At 46.4% G+C, this 19,076-nt stretch overlaps 1 protein-coding gene across 4 annotated transcripts in view; it reads left to right on the top strand.

Annotated features, from left to right (window-relative positions):
- Nucleotides 1–10,388, top strand: part of LOC114041127 (septin-2) — a 134,594-nt gene extending 124,206 nt beyond the window's left edge. For all 4 annotated transcript variants that reach the window (XM_027859401.1, XM_027859403.1, XM_027859404.1 and 1 more), the window contains one exon: nucleotides 8,816–10,388. The gene's annotated coding sequence lies outside the window, so the exon portion shown is untranslated. The remainder of the gene's footprint in view (nucleotides 1–8,815) is intronic.
- Nucleotides 10,389–19,076: the final 8,688 nt, after the last annotated feature.

The raw sequence follows: 19,076 nt of genomic DNA, 5'->3' as shown, positions 1-19,076 counted from the left end.
GCAGGGGAGAAAAGAGTGCTTGTGATCGCCGAGAGACCAGAGCACAGGCCAGGAGAGTAGTAAACACACTTTCCACTAGATCATACCACCTTGAAGAACCGAAAACTTACAGGTCCCCAGAGTTATCTCTGAAAACAGTCACCTGAAGCTTGGGACAGTGCTCCCTCTGTCCCTAGAACAAAGCCCAACTTTAACATAAAGTTAAAATTCAAGAAATAGGCTGGAAAAATGAGCAAACAACAGAAAACGATCCTGACTGTAGAAAGTTACTATGATCGAAACACAAAGTCAGAAAAAGATAAAGTCAAATCTGCTACATGCAAAGCCTCAAAAAAAATGGGAATTGTACTCAGGCCCTGTAAGAGCTCAGAAAGGATTTTAAAATCATGTAAGAGTGGTAGAGGAAAAATTGGAAGAGAAATTAGAGTGGTGCAAGAAAATAACGGGAAAAAGTCAACAGCTTGGTAAAGGAGACACACAGAAAAAAAAATCCTGAAGAAAATGCACCATTTGGCCTATTCTGTTGTTAAAATCCAATGAAGAGAAGAATGCCTTGAAATGCGGAGTTGGCCAAAAAGAAAAAGAGGTAAAAAAAATTCACTGAAAAAAATAATTCCTTAAAAATTGGAATTGAGCAAGTGGAAGCTAATGATTTTGAGACGTCAAAAAACAGTAAAACAAAATCAAAAGAATGAAAAAAAATAGAAGACAATGTGAAATATCTCATTAGAAAAGTAACAGACCCGGAAAATATGTCCAGGAGAGATAATTTAAGACTTATTGGACTACCTGAAAGCCATGATCAGAAAAAAGAGCCTAGACATCATCTTTCAAGAAGTCGCCAAGGAAAACTGTTCTGATGTTCTAGAACCAGAGGAAAAAGTAGAAATGGAAAGAATCCACCCATCACCTCCTGAAAGAAATCCCAAAATGAAAACTCCTAGGAATATTATAGTCAAATTTCAGAGCTCCCAGGTCAAGGAGAAAATATTGCAGGCAGCCAGAAAGGAACAATTCAAGTATTGTGGAAACACAATCAGGATAACACAAGATTTAGCAGCTTCTATATTAAAGGATTGGAGGGCTTGGAATATGATATTTTAGAGGTCAAAAGAGCAAGGATTACAATCAAAAATCACCTACCTAGCAAAACTGAGTATAATCCTTCAAGGGAAAACATGAATATTCAATGAAATAGAGGACTTTCAAGCATTCCTAGTGAAAAGACCAGAGCTGAATAGAAAAGTTGATTTTCAAATACAAGACTCAAGAGAAGCATAAAACAGTAAACAGGAAGGGGCAGCTAGGTGGTGCAGTGGATGGAGCTCCAACCTTAGAATCAGAAGGACCTGAGTTCAAATCTGGCCTCAGACACTTGATACTTATTAGATGTGTGACTCTGGGCAAGTCACTTAACCCCAATTGTCTCACCCAAAAAAAAAAAAAGTAAACAGGAAAGAGAAATCCTAAGGGATTCATAAGGTTAAGCTGTCTATATTCCTACGTGGAGAAAATGATACTTATAACTCCTAAAAACTTTATCATTATTAGGATAGTTAGAAGGACAGAGTGCATGGGTGTGAGTTGAGTATGATGGGATGATTATCTAAAAAAAATTAAAGAGTGAAAAAGAGCAATGCATTGGGAGAAGGGGAAAGGGGGGGTGTAGAATGGGGTAAATTATCTCACATGAAAGAGGTGTGAAAGAGTTTTTACAATGGAGGAGAAGATGGGGGAGGGGGGAAAGTATGTGAACCTTACTCTCATCAGAATTGGCTCAAAGAGGGAATAACATACATATTCAGTTGTGTATAGAAGTCTATCTTACCCTACAAGAAAGTAGGAGGGTAAGAGGATAAGAGGAGGGTGGGGGGGGGTTACTGATAGAAGGGAGGGCAGATTGGGGGAGGTAAAAGTCAGAAGCAAAACACTTTTGAGGATCAATGGTGAAAGGAGAAGGGGTAGGCTAAATGGAGAAAATTAGGATGGAGGGAAATACATAGTCAATATAAAAATAAGAGCCATTCTTCAATTGATAAATGATCAAAGGATATGAACAGGCAGTTTTCAGATGAAGTAATCAAAGTTATCTATAATCATATGAATAGATGCTGTAAATCACTATTGATTAGAGAAATACAAATTAAAACATCTCTGAGCTGCCACCTCACGTTTGTTAGTTTGGCTAATATGACAGAAAAGGAAAATGACAAATGTTGGAGGGAGTGTGAGAAAATTGACACTAATGCACTGTTGGTGAAATTGTATACTAATTCAGCTATTCTGTGGAACAATTTGGAACTATGCCCAAAAGGCTATAAAACCATACATACCCTTTGACCCAGCAATACTAGGTCTGTATCCCAAAGGCATGAAAAAAAAAGGAAAAGGAACTATCTGCACAAAAAATTGGAAATTGAGGGGATGTCCATCAATTGGGAAACGGCTGAAGAAGTTGTTGTATATGATTGTGATGGAATATTGTTGTGCTATAAGAAATGATGAGCAGGATGCTCTCAGAAAAACCTGGGAAGACTTTACATGAACTGATGCAAAATGAAATGACTGGAACCAGGACAACATTGTATATAGTAACAGCTACATTGTTCAGTGATCAACTGTGAATGACTTAGCTGTTCTCAGCAATACAATGATTCAAAGCAATTCTGGAGGACTTGTGATGAAAAATGCTATCTGCCTCCAGAGAAGGAACTGATAGAGTCTGAATGTAGAATGAACCAGCCTTTTTCTTTACTTTCTTTATTTTTCTTGTGGGTTTTTTTTGGGGGGGGCGGTCTGTGTTTTCTTTCACAACATGATTAATGTGAAAATATGTTTTGTACGATTGCACATGTGTAACCTGTGTCAAATTGCTTGCCTTCTCAACGAGGGGAAAGGGGAGGGAGGGAAAGAATTTGGAACTCAAAACAAATGTTAAAAAATTGTTTTTACATGTAATTGGGAAAAAATGAAGTATTAAATTAAAACAAAACGAAATGAAAAGAAGCTGGGAGGCTTCTTTTATCCACTTAGTGGAATTTCAGAGCGACTGTGCCCGTGGATGTGATATCTCCGTACGGTGAGAACTTTGATTTGGCAGCTATTGGCTGAGCACTTTTCTTGCCTGGGACCCCAGGCTGTATCAGAAATACACACAAAGATGAAACAAGGCGCTCACCATCCAATGGAGGGGTTGGGCAGTGGGCACAGTGCCCATGATGCCGGGCAGGATGTGGAAAGAACACAAATGTAGAGTCCAAGGCCCTGACTTCAAATTCCTGTTCACCACTACCATGGTGACTGTAGACCCGTTGCTTCTTCTCTCGAGGATTCATTTTACTCATTTGTAAAGAATGTCGGACTCGGTGATCTTGAGATCTTAGAGATCGAGTTGGAAGAGAGCTTGAAGGCCATTGAGTGCAGTGCCCCCATCCTGCCCATGAGGAAGCTGCAGCCCAGGGAGCCAAAGAGGCCGTCAGGACCCGAGGAAACGCTGGGACTGGTGCTCAGATTGGGCCAGGGCTGTTTCCCCACGTTCGGGCTTCTCCCCCTTCCAGGACTTGGCTCTCTGGATCAAAGGACCCAGCTCAACTTCTTCTTTTTTTTTTTTTAATTAATAAATTTATTTATTTATTTTTAGTTTTCAACATTCACTTCCATAAAAGAGACAAAGCAAATAGTCCGCTTCGATCTGCATTCAGACTCCATAGTTCTTTCTCTGCACGTGGACAGCATTTTCCATCATGAGACCTTTGGAGATGTCTTAGATCCATGCATTGCTGAGAAGAGATCCGTCCATCAAAGTTAGTCATCGCACAGTGTGGCTGTTACTGTGTATGATGTTCTTCTGGTTCTGCTCACTTCACTCAGCATCAGACCATGCAAGTCTTTCCAGGTTTTTCTGACTGCTCAACGTTTCATATAGCACGATAGTTATTCCATTACATTCATGTACCACAGTTTGTTCAGCCATTCCCCAAGTGATGGGCATCATCTCAATTTTCATTTCTTTGCCACCAGAAAAGAGCTGCTATAAGTATTTTTGTACATGTGGGTCCCTTTCCCATTTGTATTGTCTCTTTGGGATACAGACCTAGAAGTGGTATCGCTGGGTCAAAGGGTATGCAGAGTTTGACAGCCCTTTGAGCATAATTTCAGATTGCTCTCCAGAATGGTTAGATCAGTTCACAACTCCACCAACAATGTATTAGTGTTCCAATTTTCCCACATCTTCTCCAACATTTATCATTTTCCTGTTTTGTCATGTTATCCAATCTGATAGGTGTGAGTTGGTACCTCAGAGTTGTTTTGATTTGCATTTCTCTAATCAGTGGTGATTTAGAGCATTTTTTCATATGACTGTAGATAGTGCCAGCTCAACTTTTGGTTTCTTCTTCCCAGAAATCTTCAATTCTCACTAGTAGGGCGAGCTGCCACAGTTTGTTCCTTGCCCTGGGCGGTTCCCTCATCCTACCTCTGGCCCCAATCAGGGATAAATTTGAGGCTCTCACTTGGGATTCAGGCAATGCCACCTTCAGGACTGAGATCCTTTGCAAAAATAGGGAGAACAAACAAAAACCAAAACAAAACAAAAACCCCAGACCCCAGGAAAGTAATCTGGAAAACTCCCCCTCCCACCTCTGACCAGGGGCCAGGCTGGGGTTTGAAGCCCAGATTCAGGGATCCTTTGAGAGCTCCAAAGAGCTGAGGGAAAGTCGGCTGAGGCCCAGAGATGGCCAAGGGCAGATCCATCTGCTGCATGGAGAGCAGGGGGGGACCTGAGAGACAATCTGTTGCAAGCCCCTAATATTCAGAGAGGGAAACGGAGGCACCCAGCAAGGTTATTCAAGCAAACGCACAAACCAGAGGTGCCTCAGAGGCCTTGAGTATGAGCCTTTTCTGCACCTTTCCCCACTTGTCCAAAGCCCAGAGGAAGTGACTAGCAGAGCTGGGATTCGAAACTGGGTTCCCTCCCTTTGAGTTCAGTCTCCCCTGTGCCATCCTGCCCCACCCGTACCTGTCCAGCACCAGCCTTCTGGAACACCACCAGCCACGGCGTTTCTTTTCTGCCTAATGGTCCTTCAGATATTTCAGAATCGCTGGTAATCCAGCTCAACCTGCTCATTGTGTAGATGAGGGAAATGAAGGCCAGAGTTGACGTGGCTTACCCAAGGTCACAGCACCAGTAAGGGCAGAGAGAGGACTGGAACCCAGGCCTTTGGAGTCATCCCCCTTTGGCCTTCTCATCGGAACATTGAACTGGGAGTCAGGAAGACCCAGGTTCTAGACCAGGCTCCAACATTTCCATTCAGCTGTGGGGATGTGGGAAGGGTTCTCAAATCTCCGAATCTCCATTTCTTGATCTGTCAAATGGACAGGACCAGTCTTGCCCAATCTCCCTCCCAGGGTTATCGTGAGGGCCAAGCCAAATAAGGGATCGAGAAAGCCCCTTAGAAGACCCCAAGTGCCCCTTACACGCATCTGTGGTGACCGTCAGCACGGCGCACGAGAGAATGGGGCCGTGTGGTTTCAGACAGCCTGCTTCTCCCACAAGACTTTGGAAAATTAGAAATCATGGGGGGTCGGTGCTCCCCAGCCTGAACCTTCAGTTGACTGAGTCTGGGTGGCAGCAGCAGCCTCAGAGGGCATGGATTTCTAGGGTCACTCCGAGGACCCGAGACAGGAGTCGGGGCTGGAAGGGACCCTGTAGGTTGTTGGTTATTTTGCCAGGAGAAGACCAAGGAGCAGAGAGAGGAAGCCCTGGTCTTAGGAGCGACAGGCACCGTGGGTGAGGCCCTCTGATACCAGCTCCAGGGTTCTTCCCTCTGCTCCCCAGGGCCTGTTCAAGGGCAGGAAGGCCAGGCTCTCCCTTCCCCTGCCTTGGGCATTGGGGGCAGTGCCAGCCCCCTCACCTCTTACATTAGCAGTTTGCTTTCTCAGACCATCTCCAGCTCTTCATCTTGGGTGTCAGCCTCTGTCCTCCGTGGTAACGGTGCCCTGCCTCAGCTGGGTACCAGTGGTCCATTAGAAACCGCACCCCTGCTCCTCACCCCATAGGTCGAGGCTCCATGTGCAACCACTGGTTGGCAATGTTGGACAGGTGATTTCTGGATAAGTAAGGCTTAAAGTAGGCGGCATTCCTCCCAACTCTGAAATGTCACCCTCATCATCTCGGCAGCTGGCCAGAGCACTCAACCCCAAGTTAGGGTGACCCGGGTTCAGATCCAGCCACTGGCCTCAGACACTTACTAACCTTGTGACCCTGAGCAAATCACCTCACGTCTGCTTCAGTGTCCTCATCTGTGAAATGGGGACCATAGTAGCACCTATCTCCTACACTTACTTTGAGGATCAAATTAGATAATGTTTGTAAAGGGCTTTGCAAACCATGAAGAGCTCTAGAAATGCGATTATTAAAATTATCATCATCAGAACTCTCTCTTTACCTCATGGTCTCATTCTTTTCCAAGGCACAAAGGAGACTGTGGTCCATGGGAAACTGGACTAGATTTGGAGTCATGACATCTGGGTTCAAATCCTGCTACTACTATGTCCTTGGGCAAAGTTGCTTCACCTCTCTAAGCATCTGTAAAATCAGGGGGTCAGACTTGATGACTTAAAAGGCCCCTTCCAGATCATAAGTCTGGTCCTGTGACTTAACTAATTCACTCAAAGAGGTGAATGACTGATAACTGCTCCAGCTATGGTCCATCTCTCCAGTCTCCTTTGGCTTCCTAGCTCCAGGGTTTTTGGAGAGGTGGTTTGTGGGCTTAATGGGACAAACTGTTTTTGACATGGTCTCATTCTGTGAAAAGACTGCTCACAAATGTGGGTGCTGTGCCAGCAGAAACTGGCTAATTCAAACATCCAGCCTTGACCACATGAAACCAAATTGGTTTCTCCACCTTGAGCAATGGGTTTTGTGCCGTGTTTACGTGTTTCATTGCTGAAGAGTGAAAGACCGATTTTTAAAAAGCTCCTCACCATTTCTATGAAGGAGAAACTTCTCATGGGCAAGACGATACAAAGACTGGAGACCTAAAGATGGGGAAAGTGATTTTTACTAATGAAACTTATTTTTCATTCAGAATTTATGTGTTTCACTGGCCTGGGAGACTCCTCATCTAAAACCCGTTGAAAACCTTTGAGCTATAGGATAGACTTGAAAAGTAGTGATAATAAAAATAATGACAATAACTAGCATTCATATAGTGTTTTAAGCACCTTGCAAATATCTCATTCGATCCTCAATTTCAGAAGGAAAGGCTATTATTATTCCCCATTTTACAGATGAAGAAACTGAGGCAGGCAGCGGTTAAGTGACTTGCCCAGGGTCACACAGCTAGTTAGTGTCTGACTCCAGGCACTACGGCGCCACTGAGCTGGAAAAAGGACCTTTCCTGGTACACAATATCCCATGGGGTGTGTGCTTTCATGATGAAGAATTTAAAAATTAAGTGTCAAAATCTTGTAAACTCAGTGCCAGTCATACCAGACTGAGGCAAAAGGAAGACACGCCTGCCCAGTGAATGTTTTTAAATATGGAGAGAATTGAATGCAGTGAGTTCATTATGTTGTCACTGCCTATAACTATTTCCCTTTGTCTCACTAAATCCCAGACAACTGTGCTTCACCTCTGGGCCCTGGGCCCAGCTGTGCCCACCACCCCGCCACAGGCCCCCGACCTGGCTGTGCCCACCACCCCTCTCCTCCTCAGGCAGGGCTTGGCAGGTGTTTGTTGACTGAATGAAGGAGTCAGTGGGTGAGTGACAAGCTGCAGCCAGCATGCCCAGACTCTAGGGATCTGTGGTTTCCTTCGCCCAGCACCTCCCTGGGGTGGACAACGATGTTCTTGAGTTCTCACGGCTAAACCCGTCATCCCCTTTGCCACTGTGGCGATGAGCTGCTCCGTCTTAGCGGGACAGGCCCAGTCTGTGGTCCTTGGTAGGCTTCCAGAGCTTGGGTTTTACCGGCATCATTTTCCAAAGTCCAGGCCATGGTGGAGCGCACATGTGAGGAGTCTGGGGGAACTCGGACAGAGGGAGACACTGATAGGCCCCGGATTGCAAGGGTGCTTGTCCTACTTTGCCAGATTCTCTCACCCAGGCGGGTTTCTAGGTCAGCATGTTTCCCATCAGCCTGTCTCTCCTTTTGGCTCCTCTCTGCAGCCTGCAGCTTTCATGAGGAATCGTGTTTTGTTTGTCTTTAATGCACAGTAGGAGAACTGTCAGCTCTGAGGCAGGCTCACTGCGGAATCCTGCCCGAGTTCTCAGGAGCATCCTTTCGCTTTTGAACAAGTCAGTCAGTGAGCATCCTCCTCTTTGCTGTGCATCCCAACCTGGCCCTGTCTCTGGACCCTCTGCTCTGGCCTCGGGGTGGTCGTGGGGCAGAGAGGAAAGAGCCCTGTGCGTCGCTTCGGCAGGGCTGCTTTGGGGAGGGCTTGGCCTGCTGGGAAGCGGGCACAGGGGCAGCCTCGCTTTTTAGTCCCCCACTCCTGTCAGCAAGAATGCTTGCAGATGGACCCCCAGTATAGAAGTTACCTGGTTCTTCTCGTCACGTATGTGTTGTCCGGGCTAGCGTGGGTGGCTTCTTGTCACATATGTGCACTGCAGAGCGACGCGGTCAGTGCCTCCTGCCCCTGGAGGCCCCGGGTCTACTCAAGGCAGCTCGAGCTTGGGTCCCCTCCCTGTTGTTGTCTCTTTGACATGCAGGCCACGCCATGTGGCACGCTTACCTCCTGACGTGTGGCGCCGTGCAGACTCTTGTGTCTTTCCTAACCGGTGGTTGTCTTCTTCTGTTTCCCTTCTTCCTGCAGATACCGCGATGCTTTGATCGGAGCTTTGTTGTTATCTGCTTATGGAGCCCTGCGGGACGACGGCACGGGATCCTGCCTGATTTGCAAGGGAGACGCGGCTCCATCGTTGTGATACTTTAACCAGAACAAGAAAGAAGAGTACTAAAGCGTAGCTGGCCCAGACTCTTGCTCTTTGCCTTCTGCTAACTTGTCGTGCTTTCTCTAATGAGGGCTTCTCGTTTCCTCCTGGCATTTGCCTCTTTTCCATAAAATCACGTGTTGATATTTCTCTAGACCCAAGACCTCATTGATATGAAATCATAGGAAAAAACCGCTCTCCCTCACACTGCTCGTCCCAAAGGGGGATGGGCCACCTTGGAAAATGGGCCTTGATTTTCAGTTAACGACCCATGTTGGCATTCCCTGGTTAAACGTGTTTTCTGCCTGGTCTGATCGTCTCTGTACCATCAGACAATGTTTTCACAATTCTGCTTATGATATTTTTCCACAAACAAATCTACAAAAAATATGTCTATGTACACGGATAGATATCTGCATAGATGTCCATCCTGCCATGTGCTTCACAACCTATGCTGTGTTCTTGCTTGGGGCATCACTGGGCCCCTTCCCTCTCTTGGTCCTGTGACCCTGTGACCCTGGGCCCAGCAGGGAGACAGAGGCAGCTTAACTCAGAATGTGGCATCTAGCGCCTTGTGTACAACCACTCCCGGGCCTCTCGGCCAACCACCTTCAGTGCCTCAAGCAACCCCTCCCTCTTGGGAGCGTTTCCCGAGAGGTGCCCCCTCCCTCGGTGAGCTAGCTCTTTAATGGAAAGGTGCTACACAGCTGCCTAGGGGGTGGCGTCACTGAGCTAGCCTTACTATGCACAGCGACCTTCTGTTCTGGGCACCCTCCCGGGCCGGCCCCTCCCTCTCAATTGATTTCTAGGTTCACCTGCAGAAGAAATGATACCGTTTGGGGGATCTTGTTTGCTTAAGACCATTTAAAAACCTCACCATGGACCACACACTAATTTTGAAACGTGTCATGTTTGTAAGTTAAGCCGACCTCCCCACTCCCAAGTGAACCTTTTTTCTTAATCAATCATGTGCCTATCCTATCTGCTCTTACACCATTTCCTCTTTCTCGCACTTTCCCCCGAGCTCTGGAAACAGGCAAAGCCCGGGCATCACTGCGGACGGAACCAGGAAACAAGTCAGTCTGTAATGTAAAGGAAAGCCCCAGACAAGCCTGGCCAGCCCTTCAGCCGCCAGGGTGGGGATGGGGGGAACGCCAGCTTCCTGAGAACGCATGCAGCCCCAGGACTCTTGGGACCCTGTTCTTGCGCATAGTGCGAGCTTAGGGCCAGCCAACACTGTCCCTCTTTTGTCTTTCATTCCTTCTTATGTCTTCATTTAGGTTTCTGATCTAGGACCATACTTGAATGAATTCTTCTGAACAGTAGCCTGCGGTACGTGTCTGTGCCGTGTGAATGCCATGGTGCTCTAACCTGAAAGCCTTCTGTGTAATCCCACCTTCTGGGTTTTGTGGTTTTGTGGACTATACTTAACCTTATTAAAAAGTTTCTGTTTCACGTGGTGTGTCTGCTACTTTTTTCTCCCTCCGCTTCCTTTCCATTCGTAAAGCTGGCCAACGCAGACCTCCAGCTCTCTCGGGACCCGTCCTGGCAAGGGTTCTGTGCTGCTGACGGCTGGGGTGGGGAGGAGGAGCCCCACAGCCCAAGAAAACAGAGGTCATGGTTCAATTCACCCAGCATTGGTGAACCATTTACTGTGCAATGTGCTAAGGAAGCGCTAGGAATAAGCAGACAGAACCATAAACAGCCCCTGCTGACAGTGAGCTTCCATTCTGCCAGAGAGAGGCACAGGACGCAGCATTCACACGGACGGGAAATACAAACTATTAGTCATTTTTGGGGAGAGGGAGAACTGGTGGAATCCACCAACCAAGTTTTATTAAGCACCTACTATGTGCAGGATGATACAAAGAGAAACTATGTAACAGAACCTGCCCTCGAGGAGTTTATAGGAGAAGCCTTCTATAGAAGGGTGCACTTGGGAGAGAGGCGGAGGTGGTTTGGGGGAGCACAGGTGGGGTTTGAGCTGAAGCTTGAAGAAAGTCGGGGAAGCAGAGAGGCAGAGGGAGGTGAGGGTGCAGAACATCCTGGGCAGGGCGATGGGGGCAGCCAGTGCAAAGACCCACAGATGAGACAATGGCATGTGAAAGGGGCAGCGGAGGCGGGGGGTGGGGTGCAGAGTCACTGGATCAAAGTGCACAGAGGAGGCAGGTGTAAGTCCACTAACCCAGCTTGTGAAGATCTTCAAATGCCAGAGATGTCTATAATTGCACCACAGGAGGTCTTTGAGTTAGCCTGATGTGATCAGAAAAAAAATCGCCCTGGCACCTAAGAGGGGCATGGATCGAAGTGGAAAGAGACTGGAGGGCAGAGAGACTAGTAAGCAATTACCGGACAGTAATGGGGAAGTTAAGAAGAAAGGAGGGTTTAGGGGAAAAGAGAATGAGTTCTCTTTGGGGCATGTTGCACCTGAGATGTCTCTCAGACAGCTAGTTGGAGAATTCCACAAAGTGCAGGACCAGAGCTCAGGAGAGAAGGTGGGGGAGAATATATGGATCTGGAAACCATTTGCATAGAGATGGTCGTGGAAGCCATAGGAAATGATGAGATCACCTAGTGAAATAGAGGCCAAAAAAGGGCCCAGAGCAGAGCCTCGAAGGACACCCATGGCTAGTGGGCATCACATGGATGAAGAAACAAACAAAGAAACTGGAGAAGAGTCTGGACAGATGGGAGGAAAACCAGGAGAAGTGGGGGAGGTTGATCAACAGGGTCAAAGGCTGCAGAAAGGTCAGGAAGGATGAAGATTAAGAAAAAGCCATTGGAAATGACTGTTTAGAAAAAAGAGATCAGATCGTTGTTAACCTTGGAGAGCAATTTCAGTTAAATGATGAGACCAGAGGCAGCTAGGTGGCACAGTGAATAGAGCTCTGGCCTTGGAGTCAGGAAACCTGAGTTCAAATTCAGCCTTAGACACTTGACACAACTAGCTGTGTGACCCTGGCAAGTCACTTAACCCCAATTGCTTCACCAAAAAAGGCAAAAAAAAAAAAACTAAATAAATAAATAAATGATGAGGCCAGAAGCGAAATTGCAAAGGGTTTAGAGCAAGAAGAGGCATAATGGAGACCCTGATCGCCATGGCTTTCTCAAAGAATTTAGCCACAGAAGAGCAGTAAGTTTGAGGACTTTGGCTAGTAGGGATCATAGGATCAAATGAAGAGTTTTTAAGAATGAGGTAGCTATGGGCATGTATTTGTAGGTATCAGGGCAGGATCCAGTAGAAAGAGAGAATGAAGAGAAGATAGAATGGGGGCAATTTGCTGGGGAAAATGGGAGGAAAATGGTGCGTGTGGGGAGGGGAGTTCCCTTGACAAAGAGAAGGGCTACCTCTTCATCCAAGAGCAGAGTGAAGGAGGATTCAGTGGAAAGATGTCCAGATAGCGTGAGATTGGGAGAATGGGAGGTCTTAGCAAATGGCTAATTTCCCTTTGGGGAATTATGAGATGAGAGGCTTGGGAGGTGGGGAAGGATGCTATTGGAGGGGAGATTAGAAAGTTTGGAACGGCTGCTGTGGGGAGTCAGGGAGTTAATTGACTAGGGAGGAAGAGACTGCCTTGTTACAGCGAGAACCTAGTTGAGATTAAATAACGTGAACCTTGTCAGCTCGGATTTGTGATTTACCTAACTCCTTTCAGCAGCATATAAATGGTGGAAGGTATTCAGGGTTGGTTGGGGCTTGGCAAGATGTGATCACCAGTAGGACAAGGGGGGTGGGAGTTGAATAATGTAAAGTTAAAAGGATTCACCATGGGTCAAGTTAGGGAAAGGTTTTCAAGATGGCCTGATTGCCCCATTTTGTGACCTGGGTCCTCTTCTTTCTCTACATGCTCTCTTAGGGTGGGCTTGAGAATCGTGTGGATGTAAATATCTGTCAAGTCTACACATCCAGCCTTCTTCAGATGATGCCAGATAGGCATCTCAGACTCACCGTGTCCAAAACAATGTGCCATCTAACATCACCTCCTTTAAATCCTCCGAATTTACTTATTGCTTGTTGTCAAGGACACCACTGGCCTTCTCTCACCAAGATTTGAAACTGGGGCATCCTTGATTCCTTCCTCTCCCTCCCCCCCGAGCCTCATCAATTTTACCTTTACCTCTCTCACTCCATCCCCTTCCCTCCATTGAGTTCAGGTCTTTTCTCCCAGACTATTGCAATATCCTCCTCATTGACTTCCCTGACTCCGGTCTTTTCCCAGTCCAATCCATGGTCCTCACAGCTGTCACACTGAAATTCCTAAAGAACAAGTCTGATCTTATGTCTTCCCCGAACTAGACATTCTGTGGTTCCTTTTATCTCTAGAAAAAAATAAACCACAAACTCCTCTGTTTGACCTCCAAAGCCCTTCACGAACTGGCTCAGTCTTTCTCCCCGGACCTTTCACCTACACACATTCTACAAACCGACCCACTTACTGATCCCTACTTGGACATGCCTCCCATCTCCCACCTCCATTCCTGAATGCTCTCCTTCCTCATCTCTACCCTTTTGAATTCCTAGCTCTCTTCGAGGCTTCATTCACAGGATTGTAAGATCACAGATTCGGAGCAGGAAGACACTTTAGAGACCATTGGATCCTAGCCCAGAGAGCTTAAGTGATTTGCCCAAAGTCACGCAGAGAGGCAAGATTTGAACACAAGTCTTCTGACTCTGCCCCTTCCCCCCTCCAACTTCTGCTACTGCCTTTACTGGTCTCTCCAGCTGCTAGTTCCTTCCCTCTGCACTCACCTTCTATCTACTCTGCTTATCTCTTGTATGTACCTTGCTATTTATACATGATATGTCACCCTTCTCCCCATTAGAGGATAAGCTCCTTGAAGGAAGGGACTGTTTTAGCCTTTCTTTGTATCCCCAGTACTTAGCACAATGCCTGACATATAGTTGGCACCTAATAGATGCTTGTGTTTTATTTTTATATCACCTAATTTCCCTCTGTGTCCCCTTTTCCCCCTTCTAGAGAGCCATCACCTATAACAAGGAATATTTATTAAATGCTTGCTGGCTGACTCATTTTCCCAGAAGTGACACTCAGTTTTTTTCTTGGAATAACAATTTTTTTTGTGGAAGTACCATAACGTTTCTGGACAGGAGAGACTTTTAACTCCAAAGGGATGGAAAGTAACTTTGCAAAAGAAATCGATAACCAGGGAATGACTAACACTCCTAATTAGAATGGAGTCACCTTTGGGGCTTGCAGGGATGGGGGTAGCCACATCTGGAGGTAGAAGGAGGTAGAAGCTTCTGAGTCAAAGACATATGGGCATGTAGGATTACAAATCCACCTCGACCCCAAAGAGTCCTTTAAGCCCTCTTACGGGCTCTGTGCAGTTGTGACTGTAAAAGGTCTGTGCCCAGTAGGTCAATCTTGTAGACATAATTAACCCCAGAGTAGCATGAAATGGTGAATCTTGTGGTTTGGGACCGTAACGATTTGCAAGTTAGACAATCTCTGGTTTAACGGAGGGGGGGTGGCTTTTCCTACAGAAACCACAGCAGATATGTGACGATGCCTAGCCTAGAGAAAGGGAGGTTCTAGACTTGACCTCTGCTTTCAGGTATCGAAAAGCCATCAGAAGAAAGATTAGTCAGTCCCAGAGGGCAGAACCGGTAGTGATAAATACAAGCTGCAGAAAAGTCAGAATTAGGCTTTGGTTAAGGAAAAATAACCTAATAATTAGAGATGTCCAAATGTGGAATTGGCTTTCTTAAAAGGTAATGATCTCCCTGTCACCAGAGATGTTCAGCCAGAGGCTGCTTAGTGGAGGTAGCTAGTTTTATGCGTTACAGTTACAACTTTTATTAAATTAGAGATAATGATAATGTATATATTATAGATAACTCCTAGGCTACAGGTTTCATGGGGAAATAACCATTTCTTTCTAAACTTTCCACCCGGAAGAAGATCGTAAGCAGCGTTGCCTCATTTAAAGAGGGGAAACAAGAGGAAATCTAAATCAGGCTTGGCCTGAATCTCAATGGAGCCGCAGCATTCCAAGAGCGGCCATGGTGGAAAGTGGTAGGAGGAGGTCAGATGAGATACTTTGAAAAATGCAACCACAGAGATGATGGTTCAATAACACTTGGATTATTAAAAGTATGTGAAGCTTAAAACAAAGAGGTGCTTGCGTGCTGAATGTATCTGCCTTGGAGTATGTTTTATGCAAATTCCACATGAATCAATCAATAAACATAAGTGCCTACTATGTGCCAGGGACTGTGCTAAGCTCTGGAGATACAAAAAAGAGGCAAAAGACAGTCCCTGCCCTCTAGGAGTTTATAATCTAGCCAAGGGAGACAACATGGATACATATTCAATTCAATAAACATTTATTAAGCAGCTACTATGTGTCAGGCACTGTGCTAAGCTCTGGGGATACAAAGAGGCAAAAGACAGTTCCTGCCCTCAAGGAGCTTAAGATCTAATGGGAGAGCCAACATGCAAACAAATATGTATAAAGAACGGTGAATATGGGATACATAGGAATTAAAAGAAGAATCATATGGTCATGTCTCCCAAGTGCTCCCATTCACAGATGGTACTATACTGTGACTGCACAAGTCCCACAATATTATTAGGACTCTTCAGCAATATCAACCAATATTATCAATCAATAACAAGCATTTATTAAGCACCCAGGTAGTGTGCCACACCATACAAAACCCCATTAAACAAACACACAGGCACACACACAACTGTTCTCATTGCTGCTTGGTGACATGCAATGCAGCCATGTTGTTTGGCGACAAATCTTGGAATGGGGTGATTTCTAAGGAGTCAAAGTTACAGGGTCCAAAGGGCAATAGAGAGTTGGTTGCATGTTGGTTTGAGCAGACGGCTACATTTTTCCAGTGATGACCCTTGAGCAGGAGGTTGTATAAGGGACAAAAATGCAGGAAGAACCCATGATTGTCTCAACAGGGTGGGGAGCTCCCTCCCAGCAGCTCACAACTCCATTATGACTCCCTGGAGAAGCTAGAGAGAATTGTCCTCAGACACACAGAGGTTCAATGCCCAGATTTGAACCAAGGTCTTCCTGACGCCAAACCAGCACTACCCACCACCCCAGGCTACTTCCAGTGGGTGAGGAATGTCAAAGATATGAGTGGTTGGAAAAGGAGTTGGCAAGATTGAGAAATGATAGGGAGAGCTCATTCTGATGTTGAGTGGACCCAAACCCTCTGTGATGCTGTGGAAACACAAAGCTAGCAATCCTACAGGATGGGATGATGCACATGGTTGTGCCAATGGAGGGAGTTACCCATGTGAATAAAATCACACAACCATTGGAATGTATGTACGTAAGGAAAAACTGCCTAATAATGACCGATCTCCTTAAGTGGGATGGGCTACCTTGAGAGGGAGAGAGCTTCCCTTCACTGGAGGACATTAGGTGGAGGCTAGTGGACAGGGAAAACTCGGGTGTTGTGTCTTATACTTACAGGTGCTTGGGTTTCCCACATCTTAGAGTGGAAGCTTTTTGAAGGCAGGGACTGCGTTTTTCTAAAAGCTGTCATTTCCCCTTCCTCCAGCAGCACCTACTGTAACATGGTTTCCCGCTCACAGAAGGCACTTAATTAATATTCATTCTAATCACTAAAATTTGAATGAATAAAAATCCACTCAAATTATCAAGTGAATCATTGTTTCATTGTTATGGAAATTATAGATTCTCTTCTTCCGATCACAGAACGAGACCATATGTTCTCTTTGAGAATGATGACTAGACTGGATGGGGACACCCTGTTGACCAGCCCCCTCCCCCGGGGATAGCTCATTCCCAGTAGAACTGCAGACTGGTGATGGTCCCCGAGACGCAGAGCAGAAGGAACTTTAGCGCTCCAATGCCTTCTACCATATCTCAGACAAGAGATAGCCTCTGCTTGCATACTTTCAGTGATGGGGAAATGGATCCCCTCCCATGGCAGCCTATCCCACCACTGGATAGTTCTGGTGCTTAGAAAGACTTCCCTCATACTGCCTCCCCACAAATCCAATCCGGTGGTTTGCATCTATTAAGTGCATATTGTGTGCTGGGGCAGATAGGTGGGACAGTGGATAGAGCACTGAGCAGGGGGGAGTCAGGAAGACTCATCTGCCTGAGTTCAAACCCAGCCTCAGACACTTACTAGCTGTGTGATCCTGGGCAAGTTGCAAATAGAGATTTGCCTCAGTTTCCTCATCTGTCAAATGAGCTGGAGAAGAAAATGGCAAACGAGGCCAGTATCTCTGCCAAGAAAACCCCAAATGGGGTGGCAGAGAGTCAGACATGACTGAAATGACTGAATGTGTTCTGGGAACACAAAGTTGAAAAAACTTAGCAGCTCCTGCCCTTGAGGAGCTTACATTCTAATAGGGAGGATCTGACATCCACACAGACAGGGGTTGGTATCGATATGATGTGATAAAGGCAAAGGCGAGATCCAGGCAGTGTCCTGTGTGGGAAGGCTTGAGGAGGGGCTAACTTTTGGCTGCGGAGTGGGCTTCAGAGAAGAGGAAATACCTGAACTGGGCCTGAAGGAAGGGGAGGATTTCAGCAGAAGATGCTGCAGAGGGCATTCGGCCCTGCCAGTCTCTGGCCTTCCTTGGGGAGCTAAGCAGGGTGAGTGTATTCCCTCTCCTCCTTAAGAGCCCTTCTGATAGCTGGAGACAGCAACTGCATCCACACCATTCTTCTGTAATCCAGGTGAAACAGGCCCAGGTCCTTCACCTGTTTATCCTCCGACGTAGATTTGAGTCATTGCAGGGCCCCTCCTCGGGAGAGATCGCTGGGGGCTGGGAGTTAAAAGAATGAAGCTTCCCTGACATGCAGCAGGTGCCCAATAAATGTTTGTTGAGTTTTAACAAATGAGCACTGGACCAGACACAGAGACAAGCTCATCCCAGCAGTTGAGCCCCAAGATGATAATCACAGGGCCCCGTTTCTAGAGCTGGGAGAAATCATGTATTCCACCCCCTCCTCATCGTTTCACAGAGAAGGAAACTGAGGCCCAGAGAAGAAAAGAGACTTGACCAAGGGCACACAGGTGGTTAGTGTCCAGGTGGGATCACCAATGAATATTTAAGTCTGGTATCTATGCTAGATGTGACAGGGGATATTAAAAGAATAGGCTTGGTCTTGGGGAGGGTGGTGGGGAGGAAAGGGGAGAAAAATTTTAAACTCAGAAGCTATGGAACTGATTGTTGATAAAACAAAATAAATTAATAAAAAAAACAAACAGATTAGGCTTGGATCCTGACCTCAAGGGGCTTCCAGTCTAGCTGGAGAGGGGCCTGATAAATGATAAAGAACAGTCAGAGAAGGTTAATGTCAGCTGGGAGCACCAGATGAGTTCAGAGGAGAGAGAGGCTCCTTAGCCGGGGCTGGAGGGGTCAGAGAAGGCTCCAGCCAGACCCTGCCGGATGGATGGATGAGATGTGGAGAAGGGCTGAGAAGCAGAGAGCATTCTAAACAATGGAGTAATGGGGGAGCAGAGGTGAGAACGCAGTCAGAAAGGCTGATGGGATCTTGGGTTGTAGAGTGTAAGCTCCTTGAGGGCAGGCATTGTTTTGTCTTTATAGCCCCAGCCCCTGACATGGGGCTTTTTGCCTTGTCTTGTCTTGCACTACATTAGGAGAGGTCCCACATCCCTGCCGTGCTCTGTCCTGCTCGGGCCACATCCATGTCTGGAGAGGCTTATCCCCAAGCCGTCCACAGTGGGATCGATCGAGTAGTGGAACCTCTAAGGTCCCGCTGACCCTTATCAGCTGTGTGACCCTGGGCAAGTCACCTTGCTTACAAGTTTCCTTATCTGTAAATGATGATGACCATCCCTGTAGTACCTACCTCACAGGGTTGTTTCAGGGTTCAAAGGACAGAGGCAGGGTGTTGTATTGGACAGAGAGGTGGTCTCAAAGTCCAAACATCTAGGTTCAAATCCCACCTCTGACACATTCTGTCAAAGGCTATGTGACCCCATTCCCAGCTCATCTATACAACTCTCTAAGACTGTAAGTGGCTACCTGAATTGGTAGAGGGAGTTTCCTCACCTGGGAGTTCCCTATGCCAGTGAAATCACAGTCCGTCCGTCCAGTCTCTATCCTAAAATCTATTAATCATTTGTACTTTTCTGCACTGGTGAAG

The sequence above is a fragment of the Vombatus ursinus genome, unplaced genomic scaffold, assembly GCF_900497805.2.
Source record: "Vombatus ursinus unplaced genomic scaffold, bare-nosed wombat genome assembly UNPS02014167.1, whole genome shotgun sequence".
In the NCBI taxonomy this organism is placed as follows: domain Eukaryota; kingdom Metazoa; phylum Chordata; class Mammalia; order Diprotodontia; family Vombatidae; genus Vombatus; species Vombatus ursinus.
Note: the sequence above shows the minus strand (reverse complement) of the source record. Positions and strands in the feature narration are given on the sequence as shown.